Consider the following 13,969-nt stretch of genomic DNA (forward strand, 5'->3'; position numbering starts at 1 on the left):
ATCCATGTTGTACTATATTTTCCACTTAAATGTATATTTTCTGCTCCTTTGTTATACTTGTCTCAATGCTTTTTCCTTATGGGTCATGGTAATAATGGTAGTGAACACTCAGCACTTATATACAAGTTTCAGGCCCTGTTACGAATTCTTGGTTTATACATACGAACAGTTCAATCTTTACATTGTGAAAGGAAAATAAATCTCTGGACCTCAAAATCCCTAAGCTGAAGGGAAAAGTCAAGCTGGGAACTTCACTGGGCAAGCCCACCTCCCATTCTATTCCTAAATAAGATACCTACAAAGATAAAAAAAAGCTACATACCTTCCTCACAATTTTCTCACAGGGAAATATCTTGTGGACAAAGGACAGAGAGAACTCAAAGTCATCCCTCTGTCACAGAAGACAAATGCGTATCTGATTGCTTCCTTTGCCCTATTTTTTCACCAAGGCAGACCAAGGCATAAGTGACTATTCCTGTAAATTGTACTTATCAAAATCTCAAAAGAATGCAACCATTTGTCTCTTCTCTACCTATGACCTGGAAGCCCCCTCCCTACTTAGAGTTGTCCCGCCTTTCTTGACTGAACCAATGTTCATCTTACCTATACTGATTGATGTCTCTTGCCTCCCTAAAATGTGTAAAACCAAGCTGTGTCCCAATCACCTTGGGCACATGTCGTCAGGACCTCCTGAGGCTGTGTCACGGGCGCATCCATAACCTTGGCAAAATAAACTTTGTAAATCGATTGAGACCTGTCTCAGATACCTTTTGGTTTACAACATCAATCATTTGATTTAGATACTTTCACTATTCCCGTATTACAGGTAGGAAAACCAAGGCAGAGGGAGGTTAAATAACTTGTCCAATGTTAACACAACTTGTAAGTGGTGAAGCTAGATTCTGACTAAGGGGTCTGACTCTATTGACTGTGTTCTTGACCACTATAATATACTGTAGAATTAAATATACATACATATAATATTTATGTACACACACAATATTATATATAACATAATATACAACATAACACATAGGGGTGTGTGTGTGTTTAATTTTGTGTTGGTCAAATTTATACCAGTGCCCAGCACTCCCGAAAGAGTTTTATTATATGACAGTGTAAAGAGGATGTAGGATACAACATCAGAGCAGATTGCCCTGACTAAAGAAAGAAATAAAAGCTGCAGCAGTGGTCAGAGTGTGGAGAGGGTAGAGAGGGAAATGAGATAGGGGAGGGCCTGATGCTACCTGGCTTCTGTGAGCAGGAATAGGGGGAGCTAAGCTAGGAGAGGAGTTGGTGGTGGTTGAGGGACTAGGAGGACTGAGGGGGCCAGTAGATCTAGGGACGTTGAGTAATGATGAGGGGCCCAAAGAATGCAGGGTCCCCTTAAGAAAAGATCATGGAGAGGAAACCAATCAGTGAGATGCTGGAGACGGGGTGAGGTCAGTGACAGGTTCACAGATACCAGTATAGATTGGGTGAGTCTGAGAATCGGGAAGAAAGGTAAAAATTGGTGCAGCAGGAAAAAATATCCCATGAAGATGCTTTTGAAAGTTACTTAAGCTGACCAAAGTGACTCTGGTACAGAGCAGGAACTCTGGTTTAAATCTTGGCTCTAACATTTCTGAGAAACATGACTGAACCTCTGTATGCCTTGGTTACACAGAAAACACTTGAATAGTTCTTGAGTCATGGTAAATCCTCAGAAAGTGTGAGCCTTTGCCATTATTATTAGGGGCAGTACTGAACCTACATTTCATGTTTGCTGACCCAGGTTCAATATTTTTCCCAGTATACACAGTGAAAGATTATCACTAGATGTTATTCTCATTGTTCAGGAACCTACTGTATAGGTCTGACTTGAGCCAATATTTAGTTATATCCTATTGTGCTTAAGTATAAAGCCAGACATATGACTATTATTCACAAGAACAATAATCAGATGGGAATTCACTTGAAAGAAAATCAATAGCTGTTTGGTTGCTGTGTATAACTGATTTAGAAATAACCTTCCTGTGTTTGGAGTTCAAACTCTGTAACAGTCAACAAAAGTAATTAGATGGCAACTGTGAGTAGTTCAAAGCAAGTTAAATTCTTCCTTCTTGAACATGGCTAATGCAAACAGGACATCCCAATCTATATTTTTTCCATATTACTGTCTGGACTTCCTTGTAGTTAAGATCAATAGTATTCTCCCTGTGCTGGTCTCTCAATTAGTGGGAAGTGATTCTTCATCACAAAATGTTTTTTTAGTAATATCTAGTTCTAGTCAAAATACACAACTTAAAAATTACACATTTGTTTGTGGCCACAGACATCTTTGGATATACCATTATCTGTTGAAAGTTGGGAAAAATGCCTATTTTGCAATAGGCTCTTACTACTTTGTTTGAAAATTGATCTTTGATATAATGTGACTTGATTTAATGAAATCAATTTCAAAAATTTTAATCATATACTGATTTTAATGTAAGTTCACACAAGGGACTGAAGACTATTGTTGTACATAAATAGCTCTTAGGGGGATATATTAATGGATTTGTCTATACTCTGCTGCTTGTATTAAGTAAACCTGTTTGATATGATCGCTCTTGTTCTCTGTTTACCAAGTGGGCTGTTGCTGAACTTTCGTTTTTATAATCCAGATAAAAGTATATTTGGATTTAAAGTTTATATTTGAACCTAGAACATCATTATCTGATGGCTACTTTCCAAGTTTGATTTCTCTATTGCACACCTCCACCTCCCACTCCAACTCAACTATATTTTCTGGAAAAGTCTACCACTTCCATTCTTAGTAAACATTGTCAATGTTAAATGGTTGTTTAAATTATATTATTTGGTCTTGAGGATTTTACTTGCTTTACAATGATATGTATCTTATAGTTGTTTTGTATTCATTTTCTTGGTTTCCCTCCAAGTCCTGATATTCTCTCGGAAATATTTTTTGACTGCACAACACCAAAACAAAAATGCTACTGAAGTCTATTTACATGAACCAGACGTGTTCTTATTCATTTAAATGAATCAGACATGTTCTTATTGTAGGAACAGAGTGTTTCCTGGCATTCTGTTAGAAAGATTAAATCAAATTAGCCTGGATAAGTCAACTGTTACAAAAATTGGAAACTGCTAAATTAAACTTTAACAAGAGTTACAAGTGGCACTGGGCCTTCTTGGAAATGAAAAAAGTTATTAAGTGTTTGGTGAAGGTAAATTTGATTTTAATATTCTTATTCAGTGAAGAAGAAAATGAACTAAAAGTCTATTAAGTTATTTTTGTAGCTAATGCTTAGAGAAAAGTAAAAAAAAAAAAAAAAAAAAAAAGTCCCATTAAACTATGGAGAGAGAACATTTAAATGAACAAGAAGTAGTTAAAATAGGAAATAGAAAACAAACATAGCAACTCCAAAAATTGAGCCTGAACTTTTGAAATAGTTAGCAAAGACAAAGATGGAAACTCATACATACCCTAGAAAATATCCACACGGGTAGCAGCAGCAGTTAAGTACATGGGTACAACATCAGTTAAGTACAGGGCAAAGCAGTATAATATACTCTCTAGGAAACAGAGGGCATCAGTATTTGAGACCTTTGTTTGATGTTCAGATACAGAATAATGGATGAGAAAAACCAGACTCTTCTTGCACAGCATTACTGGACACTGTATTACTTAGTGTAAATCTTATGTAAGTAATTTTTATCAATTATGAAAAATATGAAACATTTATTACCACTTCTCAAGGAAAACTGGAGATGCAACACGTAACAGCAGTCTAGGACTCCAGAGCATGCCCTCTTAACCAGATTCTAAAACACAGAGTTGCTGATATGATAGCACTCAGTGGTTGAGAAAATTGGCTCTGGTGCTGGGCTGCTTGGGTTTGAAATCTGGTCCAATTACCAATTAGCCTCTGTGATCCTCAGTTTATTCTTATGTAAATGGTGGTGGCGATGATGTTGATGATGATGATGTTTATCTCATGAGGTTCTTGTGAAGATTAAATGAGTTAAAAAATTTAAGGCACTTAGAACAACCCTTAGAATATTCTAAGTAGTAGTATTATTATTTTTCTTTCTGACATGAAACAATCAAACAAACTAATCTCCAAGTGTATTAGTAAAAATACACACTCTAGGCAATAATCCTATAAATTGTGAGGAATGACATTTCTAAGGGCCCTTGTCCTCTGAAATGCAATAAGCGTATGCTTGTTAAAGAGAGGGATTTCTAGAATATAGAGGACAGTTGAGTCAGCTTTCTCAACATTTGGACATTTAATTGGATACTGACATTTTGATTTCATGATATACTGACATATTTCACAACACAAAAGGGCAACAAAAAGAAAATGTGTCTGAAAGACTGATATCCCCATTTTTGTGCCCCAAATGGTCGCTCAGAACGATCATACCTCCATCATTTGCTCAGTTCTGTCCCAAATGGCAAGATCTATCTTTTATTTTTTTAATCTGAATCATGAGGGATTCATCTAGGTACATGTGTCCAGTCTGTAGCTCTGTGCTTGCATCCTTGCTGTACCTAATCCTCATCTGGTGGCTCAGTTCTAATACCTGGCTTTCACCTCGTAACCACACTTAGCCTCATAGACCCCCACTACCCCTTACACATTTGCAGAGCACTTACTATGAGCTAGGCACTATTTTAAGTATTTTACATTTACTAACCCTTCTAATCCTACATCACTACTATCAGTAGAAACTATTGTTATCTCCAATTGACAGTGAGGAAACTCAGGAACAGGAAAGCTAACTAAGTTTTCTCAATTTCATGCAGCTGGTAAGTAGCAGAGCTGAGATTCAAACTCAAGTCATCTGACCGCAGAGTCAACACTCTTGTCCCCAGGGCAATATTATGTCAATAGTGAAGACCTGGGGCTCTGGTCTCTGCTCCTGAGTTATTCTTCCAGCAACAAATCTTACTTTAATATCTGTATAGTGCTTCATATTTCAAAATGATTTCATCTCCATGACCATATTTGTTCCTGTGGCCACTATATGAGATAGGATGAGTCTGAGGAAACTGTGGTTCACAAGAGTACACAGGGGGCAGTGAATGGTAGAATCAAAACTTAAACCTGGCTCTTTGGCTACATTCTTTTTACTACCCCCATGATTCTGGGGCTTAGAAAACGAAGATATCCATGAGGTGTGGACTTTCTGATGGAGATGGGGCCTGACCAAAACCTTGAATTGTAGGTAGCTCTTAGACTGAGGGAAAAAAGGATGAGGAAATAGAGAATAAAAGAAAAAAATAATAGAAAAAGGAGATGAGAGAGGATGGCTTCTAGATACATTATAATTAAATAAATGAACGGACTTGGTAGTGGTTCGGATATCGAGAGCAAAGGAAAAGTTAGAAGCAAAATTGACTCCAAGGTTTCAAATGTGAGAAATGAGGAGACCGTTAATGCCATTCACAGAAACAAATGAAAAGAAAGGGGAAGTGGTTTGACATAAAGCTGTGAGTTTGGCTATAATCATGATGAATATCGAGTGATCCTTGGACATACAGTGGGAAAATGTATAGCAGATGGAAAAGATAAGATGTGGAAATGGATGTCTTAGAGGTATCCACTTAGAGGTGATATTTAAAACTAAGGGTTGATAAGAAGTTACAGAGAAAGGAAAAACGTAATAGGTTATAGGCTAAATAAATGCTAAACCTTTGAGGGAAACCCAAACTTAAGGAAGAGAAAATGAAAAATAGACAAGAGGGGAAGTGGTAGAAAAGTAGTTGAATAAATAGTATCGAGTCATGGACAACAAGGAAAGTGAAAATTTAAGAACTAGGAATTGATCATGTGTGTCACATACAGTCAAGGGAATTAATAAGATGAGAATTTGGAAAAGTATTCCTTATAGCCCTTATCACACTTGTAATGAAGTATTTGGGTGAGTTAACGTCCTTCCTAACTAGACTGGAGGTACATAAAGGCAGACTTAAGTGTTCCCTGCTGTAACTTCAGTGCTCAGCAATGCCTGATGCATATGTGTCACTAAATAAATATTTATTGAATGGATGAATGAATAAATAAATAAATAAATGTACTTGGATTTCCTAGCAGCACTACAGGTGACCCTTGGAAGTACAGTGTCAATAAAGTGATCAAGATTGATTTTATGTCATAGAGGAATTTGAAAGAAAGATTTTAAAAGAGAAAGTGAGGCAGTAGGGTATGTTTTATTAATCACTTCTTAGAGAAATGTTTTTGTTAAAAGGAGAGAGAGACCAGATCAAGTGAATTTTCTATCCTAGTACACTACATATTTATTATATTTTGTTCCTCTAAGAGCTCCTCCCTATTTTAGATAATCTTCCAGAACGTAAGGTAGCCACAGCAGTTGCTAACTCCGCAAGTAATAGAAGCACCATCTGCTTTTTTGCTGTCTTCAGTAAAATCAAAAGTCCATGGGCTGAGTATGATATTAGATGTAGAGAAACAGAGGTAAAAGGAAATGATGATACTCCCCACAGAAAGAGATAACCAGGAATGGAACCAGGTTGAAGAGAAGTTCTGTGAAATCATGGAAAATGTGTGAATGTATGTAGAGGGGTGAGAGAGAAAGAGGATGAGAGAGCACATACAAGTAAGATATGAATGTACAAAAGCATATTTACAAGTAGATTATAAGTAGAATGCATTAAAGATGATTAGCTAAGTGCTTATGTAGGCTGGCAAAATAGTCATAATATATATCATCATATAATAGAGCTTAAGTAAAATGAACTGCTCATTTTACATATTAAAGCTGCATTTCCTTTTCCTTCCCTTAACATACTAAATAATAATGCAGAAGTAATTTCAACAAAATTATTAAATGTGCCTCCAAAAGAAAAGAGGTAGAAACTCAATAATTTTATTCACCAAACCTATCAGAAGACTTTAATGAGTCTGAAAAAATAGAAGGATAACATAGCTAATACCCAAACTTAAAATAGCAAAGAATTTCAGGAAATCATAAATATATAGAAAAAGCATGATTCAACAACTAAAAGACCAGTAAGACATTTTCTCAGATATTAGTTCCCCACATGTAAATATGCATGTATATGTGGGTATGTACATATATATACTGAGGGATGCAAGGACCAATTTAAGGATTTCACTAGAGTCAAATAAAATGGCTTCATGCATTTAAGACCTAGGGTATGAATTGTAACACTTTTGTGTGTAAGCTGTTGTCCAAATAACATATAAACAACTTATTATAAAATGAAAAAATTAAATACTTAATTCCTGTGTTTAAAATACTTTTTAAGGAGGCTACTACTTAAGTAGCCTAAATGCATTATTACATGTAAACAATATTTTATACTATTTTGAATCGAATGCTATAAATATATAACTCCTGTCTTCTCCAGGCATATGCTTTTCTCCAAGCATACACATATACTTGGAACAAACAGAAGTTATGTATTAATAGTTGTAAAATTACATTTTTCATTTAAATGAGGAAGATAGTATTGGTAATTAAAACAATCTATATTAAGGATAAATTTTTTAAACCCTGATGCATCTTTTCAGAGTATATTAGTGTTCACAGTTAATATCTCATTTCTGTAAGCTGTTGCAATATCATATTCATGTTGAAATTATTACAGGGTTTTCAGACTTTATTAATCCTTCTACTGAATTTATATCCATACTGGATATTTGTCCTTATCAAAAACCGAACTGAATGTAATAACAATTAAATAATTCCAAATGAAACATCTAAGTTTTCTAATAAATGAAAGAAATTCAGAGCAAGAGGACCATCTATGTTAGAGATGTGAGAGGTTTATATAGACAGATGTAAGAGATTTATAGCAAAATGATGCAACACTTCTGTTGTGAATTTGACTTTTTTGTCACTAGAAGGCATATTGGTTGCTGGAGGCACTCACTCTTCAGTAGAACCTAGTGCAATGTTTCACTTTGTAGATAGAATCAAGTGTTAATAACAAAAAGATACTTATATTTCCCTCCTCAATCCATTAAACTCATAGCGACCAGTGGCCAAAATGTCCCTTCTGTATGTATTTATCCCTTTTTTATTGTAAAATCCAATATCGAATGGTGGAAGGAGCTGTTTTCTTCCTGACCAGCAAATCCCAGTATTCCCCCACTACACACAAAATACAGAAATCAAGAAATCAGATATCACATTGGAGATCCCTAAACACATTAGTCTTACCTTAATCTGAAGGTTAGACTGTTTTTGTGGGCTTATTTTTCTCTCAGACACACAAACTGTAGAATGCTGGACTACTTGACCCTTGTGAACTACTTGGAGCAAGAACTTGAAAAACCAGCCTCTCATATTCCCACAATCTGTTTACACATTGAACACACCCAGTAGCACAGAGTAATGCTTATCTGTTGCAGACAGCTATTCCAAGAAGGCAGTATCTCTAAAGCTGAGCTTTCAAAAAGGAATGTCTCTGTTGATCAGCAGGGGAAAGGTAACAGGTTTCATCAAAAGCACATTTAAAAACATTTTTGACATGAAGTATTTTTTACACCAGTGTTTTAAAGGTGATTCACTCTTTTAATATTCTTCTACCCCTGGAAAACTCTATTCTCAAAAAACCTGGGAAAAATGTAATAATAACAATGAACACATGTGTGCCAGGCACTGTTGTAAGTGCTTTACATATATCATCTCCAATAATTCTCCAAATGTATTAGGTATGTACTATTATTATCCCCATATTACAATTGAACAAGCTAAGTAGCCTGCCAACAGTCACCTAGTTAGTAAGTGCTGGAGTCAAACATTAAATCCAGGCACTTAATAACCATAGTCCAGGTATCTAATCATAGCACTGTACTATGTATGTATGACTTTTAGAAGACAAATGTGTAACAGTATGTGAATTCTCAGATGAACATTAGAGAATGAGTGAGGTTTTCTCAGTGCTTGTACGATACTGAATCTTTAGTTGAAGTAATTGAAATTTTTCTTGAGATTACTGCCCCCAAGATGATTACCCATTTACGTTACCATAGCCAGGTCCCTTTTAGCTGCAGCAGGGAACCCCAAAGGTGGTGTCCTGGAGAATCGAAAACATGAGTCCAGCTTGAAGTACCAAGAGAGTTATTACTTTCTTATGTTAAAAAACTCATACCAGAGAAGTCAATACAACACCTTTAAAAAGCTTTAGAGATATATGTTTTGTTCTGTTTTTTTCAGATTGGATGATTACTTTTGATCTGTCTTCAAGCTCACTTGACTCTAGTCATCTCCAAACTAACGTGAGCCCATCTAGTGTGTTATTAATTTCAGTTACTATAATTTTTTAAGTTCTAAAATTTCCATGTGGTTATTTTCATAGTTTCCATTTATCTGCTGAAATTCACTATCTGTACATTCATAAAGATCATATTTTCCTTTCATTCTTTGAAACTATTTTCTGTTTGTTCTTTGAACACATAATAATTGATTTAGTCTTTTTCTATGAAGTTTAACAACTGGACATTTTTGGATCTGTTTTTATTGATTTCTTTTTACAATGGTAGGTGATATTTTCTTGTTTCTTTGCATGTTGAATTTTTTACTGTATATTGGACAATGGGGATCATATAGTGTAAAGACTGAGTTCTGCTATCTCCCTCTGAGGAGTATTAATATTTGTTCTATTAATATTTGGCATTTCCATAGAATTGGTTTGGTTTTGCCAATGTAGTTATGCAGAAAGCCTAAGGTCCTTTCCAAGCCTGATGAATTTGGGGAGAGCAACCTACAAATTCTATCTCCCCTGTAGATCTTGTAAGGGCTGACTTTTAGGATTTTTTATTTGTAATTTTTATGGAAAAATAAAAGGTGTATATATTTATGGGTTACACAGATATTTTGATACAGGCTTGCAATTTATAAAGATCACATCAGGGTAAATGGGGTATCCATAGCCTCAAGCAATTATCCTTTGTGTTACAAACAATACAATTGTACTCTCTTCATTATTTTAAAGTGCACAATTAAATTATTCTTTTTTTACTATAGTCACCCTGTTTTACTAAGAAATACTATGTCTTATTCATTCTTTCTATTTTTGTACCCATTAATCCTCCCTACTTCCCCCCAGCACCTCACTACCCTTCCTAGCCTCTGGTCACCATCTTTTTACTCTCTATCTCCATGAGTTCAATTATCTTAGTTTTCAGCTCCCACAAGTAAGTGAGAATATGCAATTTTTTTTTTTTCTGTGTCTGGCTTATTTGACTTGACATAATGACTTTCAGTTCCATCCATGTTGTTGCAAACAACAGAATCTCATTCTTCTTTATAGATGGTAGCACTCCATTGTGTATATGTACCACAGTTTCTTTATCCATTCATCTGTTGATGGACATTTATATTGCTTTCAAATTTTGTCTATTGTAAAGAGTGCTGCAGTAAACATGGGCATGCAGATATCTCTTGAATATACTAGTTTCCTTTCTTTTGGGTATATCCTTAGCAGTGGGATTGCTGGATCATATGGTAGCTCTATTTTGAATTTTTTGAGGAACCTCCAGACTGTTCTCCATGCAATTGTACTATTTAAATCTAAGGCCTCAAACTATGAAACAACAAAAAGAAAACATTGGGAAACCTCTCTAGGACATTTGACTGGGCAAGAATTTATTGAGTAATACCCCACAAGCACAGGCAACCAAAGCAAACAGGGACAAATGGGATCACATCAAGTTAAAAAGCTCCTGCATAGCAAAGGAAACAATCAACAAAGTGAACAGCCAACCTACAGAGCAGGAGATAATATTTGCAATTATACCCAAAATGTTAAAGCTAAATGGCTTATACTCAAAAGAAAAGCAATGACAAATGCTGGTGAGGATTTAGAGAAAAGGGAACACTTGTACACTGTTGGTGTGAATATAAATTAGTACAACCACTCTAGAGAATAGTTTGAAGGTTCCTCCAAAAACTCAAAATAGAGCTATTATATGATCCAACAATCCTACTGCTGGGTGTATAACTAAAAGAAAGGAAATCAGTATATCCAAGAGATATCTGCACTCCCATGTTTATTGCAGCACCATTTACAACAGACAAAATTTGAAAACAACCTATATGTCCATCAACAGATGGATAAAGAAAATGTGGTACATATACACAATGGAGTACTACCAAGCCATAAAGAAGAGTGAGATCCTATCATTTGCAACAACATGGAAAGAACTGGAGGGCATTGTGTTAAGTGAAATAGGCCATTCACAGATTGATAAATTTCACATGTTCTCACTTATTTGTGGGAACTAAAAATTGAAATATTTGAAGTCGTGGGGACAAGAGTAGAAGGATGTTTACCAGAGGCTAGGAAAGGTAGTAGGGTGCTGGAAGGGAAGTTGGGAGGGTTAATGGGTGCAAAAAATAGAAAGAATAAATAAGACATTAATTCTTTCTATTTTTTCCATGCTAGTATTTGCTAGCACAATAGAGTGACTATAGTCAAAAATAATTTAATTGTACATTTTAAAATGACTATGAGAGTATAACTGGATTGTTTGTAACACAAGGGATAAATTCTTGAAGTCATGGATACCCCATTTACCCTGATGTGATGATTACGTATTGAAGACCTATATCAAAATATCTCATGTTGATACGGGAGGAGGGCAGGGAAGTGCTGGGTAAGGGAGGGTGTGGTCTCTGGCTAGGGCTCCACCCCCGGGCCTGTGACCAAGAACCTAGGTGAGGACAGGCATTTTTTCCTACCCAAATGTTGCATTTCCCAAGACCACACTGGCCCACCACACCCCCATCCTGTGCTTATAAAAACCCCAAGGCCTTCGCAGGTAGAGACACAAGCAGCTGGACGTCAAGAGGAGCACGCTGGCAGAGCACACCGACAGGCACTGGCAGATGCTGGCAGGTTGGCAGGCCATTGACCAGCAGAACAATGTGGAGTTTGGCTGGGGTGGTAGGAGGAGAACCCGGCCACTGAGCGGGTCTGGCTCCAGGGGAAAACCACCTTCCCACTCCATCTCCCTTCTGGCTTCCCTATCTGCTGAGAGCTACTTCCCCTCAATAAAACCTTGCACCTTGCACTCATTCTCCAAACCCATGTGTAATCCAATCCTTCCAGTACACCAGGGCAAGAAACCCCAGGATACAGAAAGACCTCTGTCCTTGCGATAAGTCAGTGGGTCTAATTGAGCTGACTAACAGAAGCTACCTACAGACGGCTAAACTGAAAGAGCTTACTGTAACACATGCCCACTGAGGCTTCACCTGTAAACAGTCACCTTTAGACACTGCCGTGGGGTCAGAGCCCCACAACCTACATCTGCATGCTCCCCTAGGGGTTTGAGCAGCAGGGCACTAAAGGAGTGAACCACACTCCCATTACATGCCTGTGAGGGGGACAAAGGAACTTTTCCCATTTCTATGTAACCCATAAATATATACACCTACTAGGTACCCATAACATTTTTTAAAAAATTGACTTTTGGGCATGGGCTCATCATATCACCCCATAACCACATTTAAGACAATGTTAGTGGACACAGTCAGAATTTCCAGAACACCTTAACTGAGAAGTATTTGTGTTCACACCATGGTTACACAATGTCCAGTGGAACAAGACCTAGGTTTGCAAAGTCTAAGGACCCGTATTATAAAATCAGCCATTTTCTCCCAACCTGTCTGGACTTCCCCAAATAAAACACAAGTGAAAGTTCTCGAGAGTGAGTTGTTAAGTGAGAGTATTGTCAAGACTCACTATCAAGAGTGAGAGCTCAAAAGTTCTTGTGAGTGCTTTCCTAGAAATCCAAGACCCCCCAACATCTTGACATTGAACACATGAGCTTCTTTTTCCCAGAAGAGAATATTAAACACCTTCTATCTTGAGGACTATTTCTAAGGATAAAGGAGAGGAAAGAGCTTCAACAACAGGTGGGATGAACAGCTCTCATCCCTGCTTCGACCTTGAAAGAGCTGATTATCATCTTTGGGCCACAGTGGTCTCAGCTGTAAAATGGAGACCTTAGAAAAAAGTCTGGTCCCTTTTTACCCATTTTCAGTAGATTCTTTCTTAGGAAAAGAGCATAGTCTGGTAACTATATACCTCGGGAAGACCTTTGAAATAATTTTTTCAACCTCATTTTACAGCCACAGAAGCTGATGGTCCCCCAAGTAAATTCTACTGAGGTGACCAGAAGCCAGCTCTTCTGCCCCTCCTTTCACTATTTTCCTCTTTCTTGGCATGAAGACTCCCCTTCACAGTTGAGCTGGTGAATTATTTTCATCCTACATTTCAGAATGCAAGTAACTCCCCACCACAGTGTATAACCTGCCTCCCTGATGCTAACTGGTTTCCTTTACTAGAGTTTGCTTTAATAAGTTAGAGATATTTCCCCATAGTTATTCTAGAACATTAAGAGGAACCAATCTTTTACTCTCATAAAGTCCTTTGGAAGACACACGTTAAGAAAATGCCAAATGAAGGCCGGGCGCGGTGGCTCAAGCCTGTAATCCCAGCACTTTGGGAGGCCGAGGCGGGTGGATCACGAGGTCAGGAGATCGAGACCATCCTGGCTAACACAGTGAAACCCCGTCTCTACTAAAAATACAAAAACTTAGCCGGGCGAGGTGGCAGGCGCCTGTAGTCCCAGCTACTCGGGAGGCTGAGGCAGGAGAATGGCGTGAACCCGGGAGGTGGAGCTTGCAGTGAGCTGAGATCCGGCCACTGTACTCCAGCCTGGGTGACAGAGCGAGACTCCGTCTCAAAAAAAAAAAAAAAAAAAAAGAAAATGCCAAATGCAAATTCTATTTATTGCCTTTCATTACATTTAAATCATATAATACAATAAATTCACTATTCCAGTGTTATACACACTGTGATTTCAGGAACAGTGTATGGCTACAAACTTTTTAATTACTGATTGACTGCAACAGGTACAGGAATTGAATACCACCATTCAGGATCCTTTATAGAAATTTGTCTTTGCCACACATT

At 37.2% G+C, this 13,969-nt stretch overlaps 1 protein-coding gene across 4 annotated transcripts in view; it reads right to left on the minus strand.

Moving 5' to 3' along the window:
* SYTL5 (synaptotagmin like 5) overlaps positions 1-13,969 on the minus strand; it is a 231,401-nt gene that overhangs the window by 119,231 nt on the left and 98,201 nt on the right. For 2 of the 4 annotated variants that reach the window (XM_009197399.4, XM_009197394.4), the window contains exon 1: positions 8,203-9,846. The exons of 1 other annotated variant lie outside the window; for it this stretch is intronic. The gene's annotated coding sequence lies outside the window, so the exon portion shown is untranslated. Of the gene's footprint in view, positions 1-8,202; positions 9,847-13,969 lie in introns of those variants that run through there. One more of the 4 variants, XM_009197400.4, reaches the window with a different exon arrangement.

Source organism: Papio anubis, chromosome X, assembly GCF_008728515.1.
Source record: "Papio anubis isolate 15944 chromosome X, Panubis1.0, whole genome shotgun sequence".
Classification (NCBI taxonomy): domain Eukaryota; kingdom Metazoa; phylum Chordata; class Mammalia; order Primates; family Cercopithecidae; genus Papio; species Papio anubis.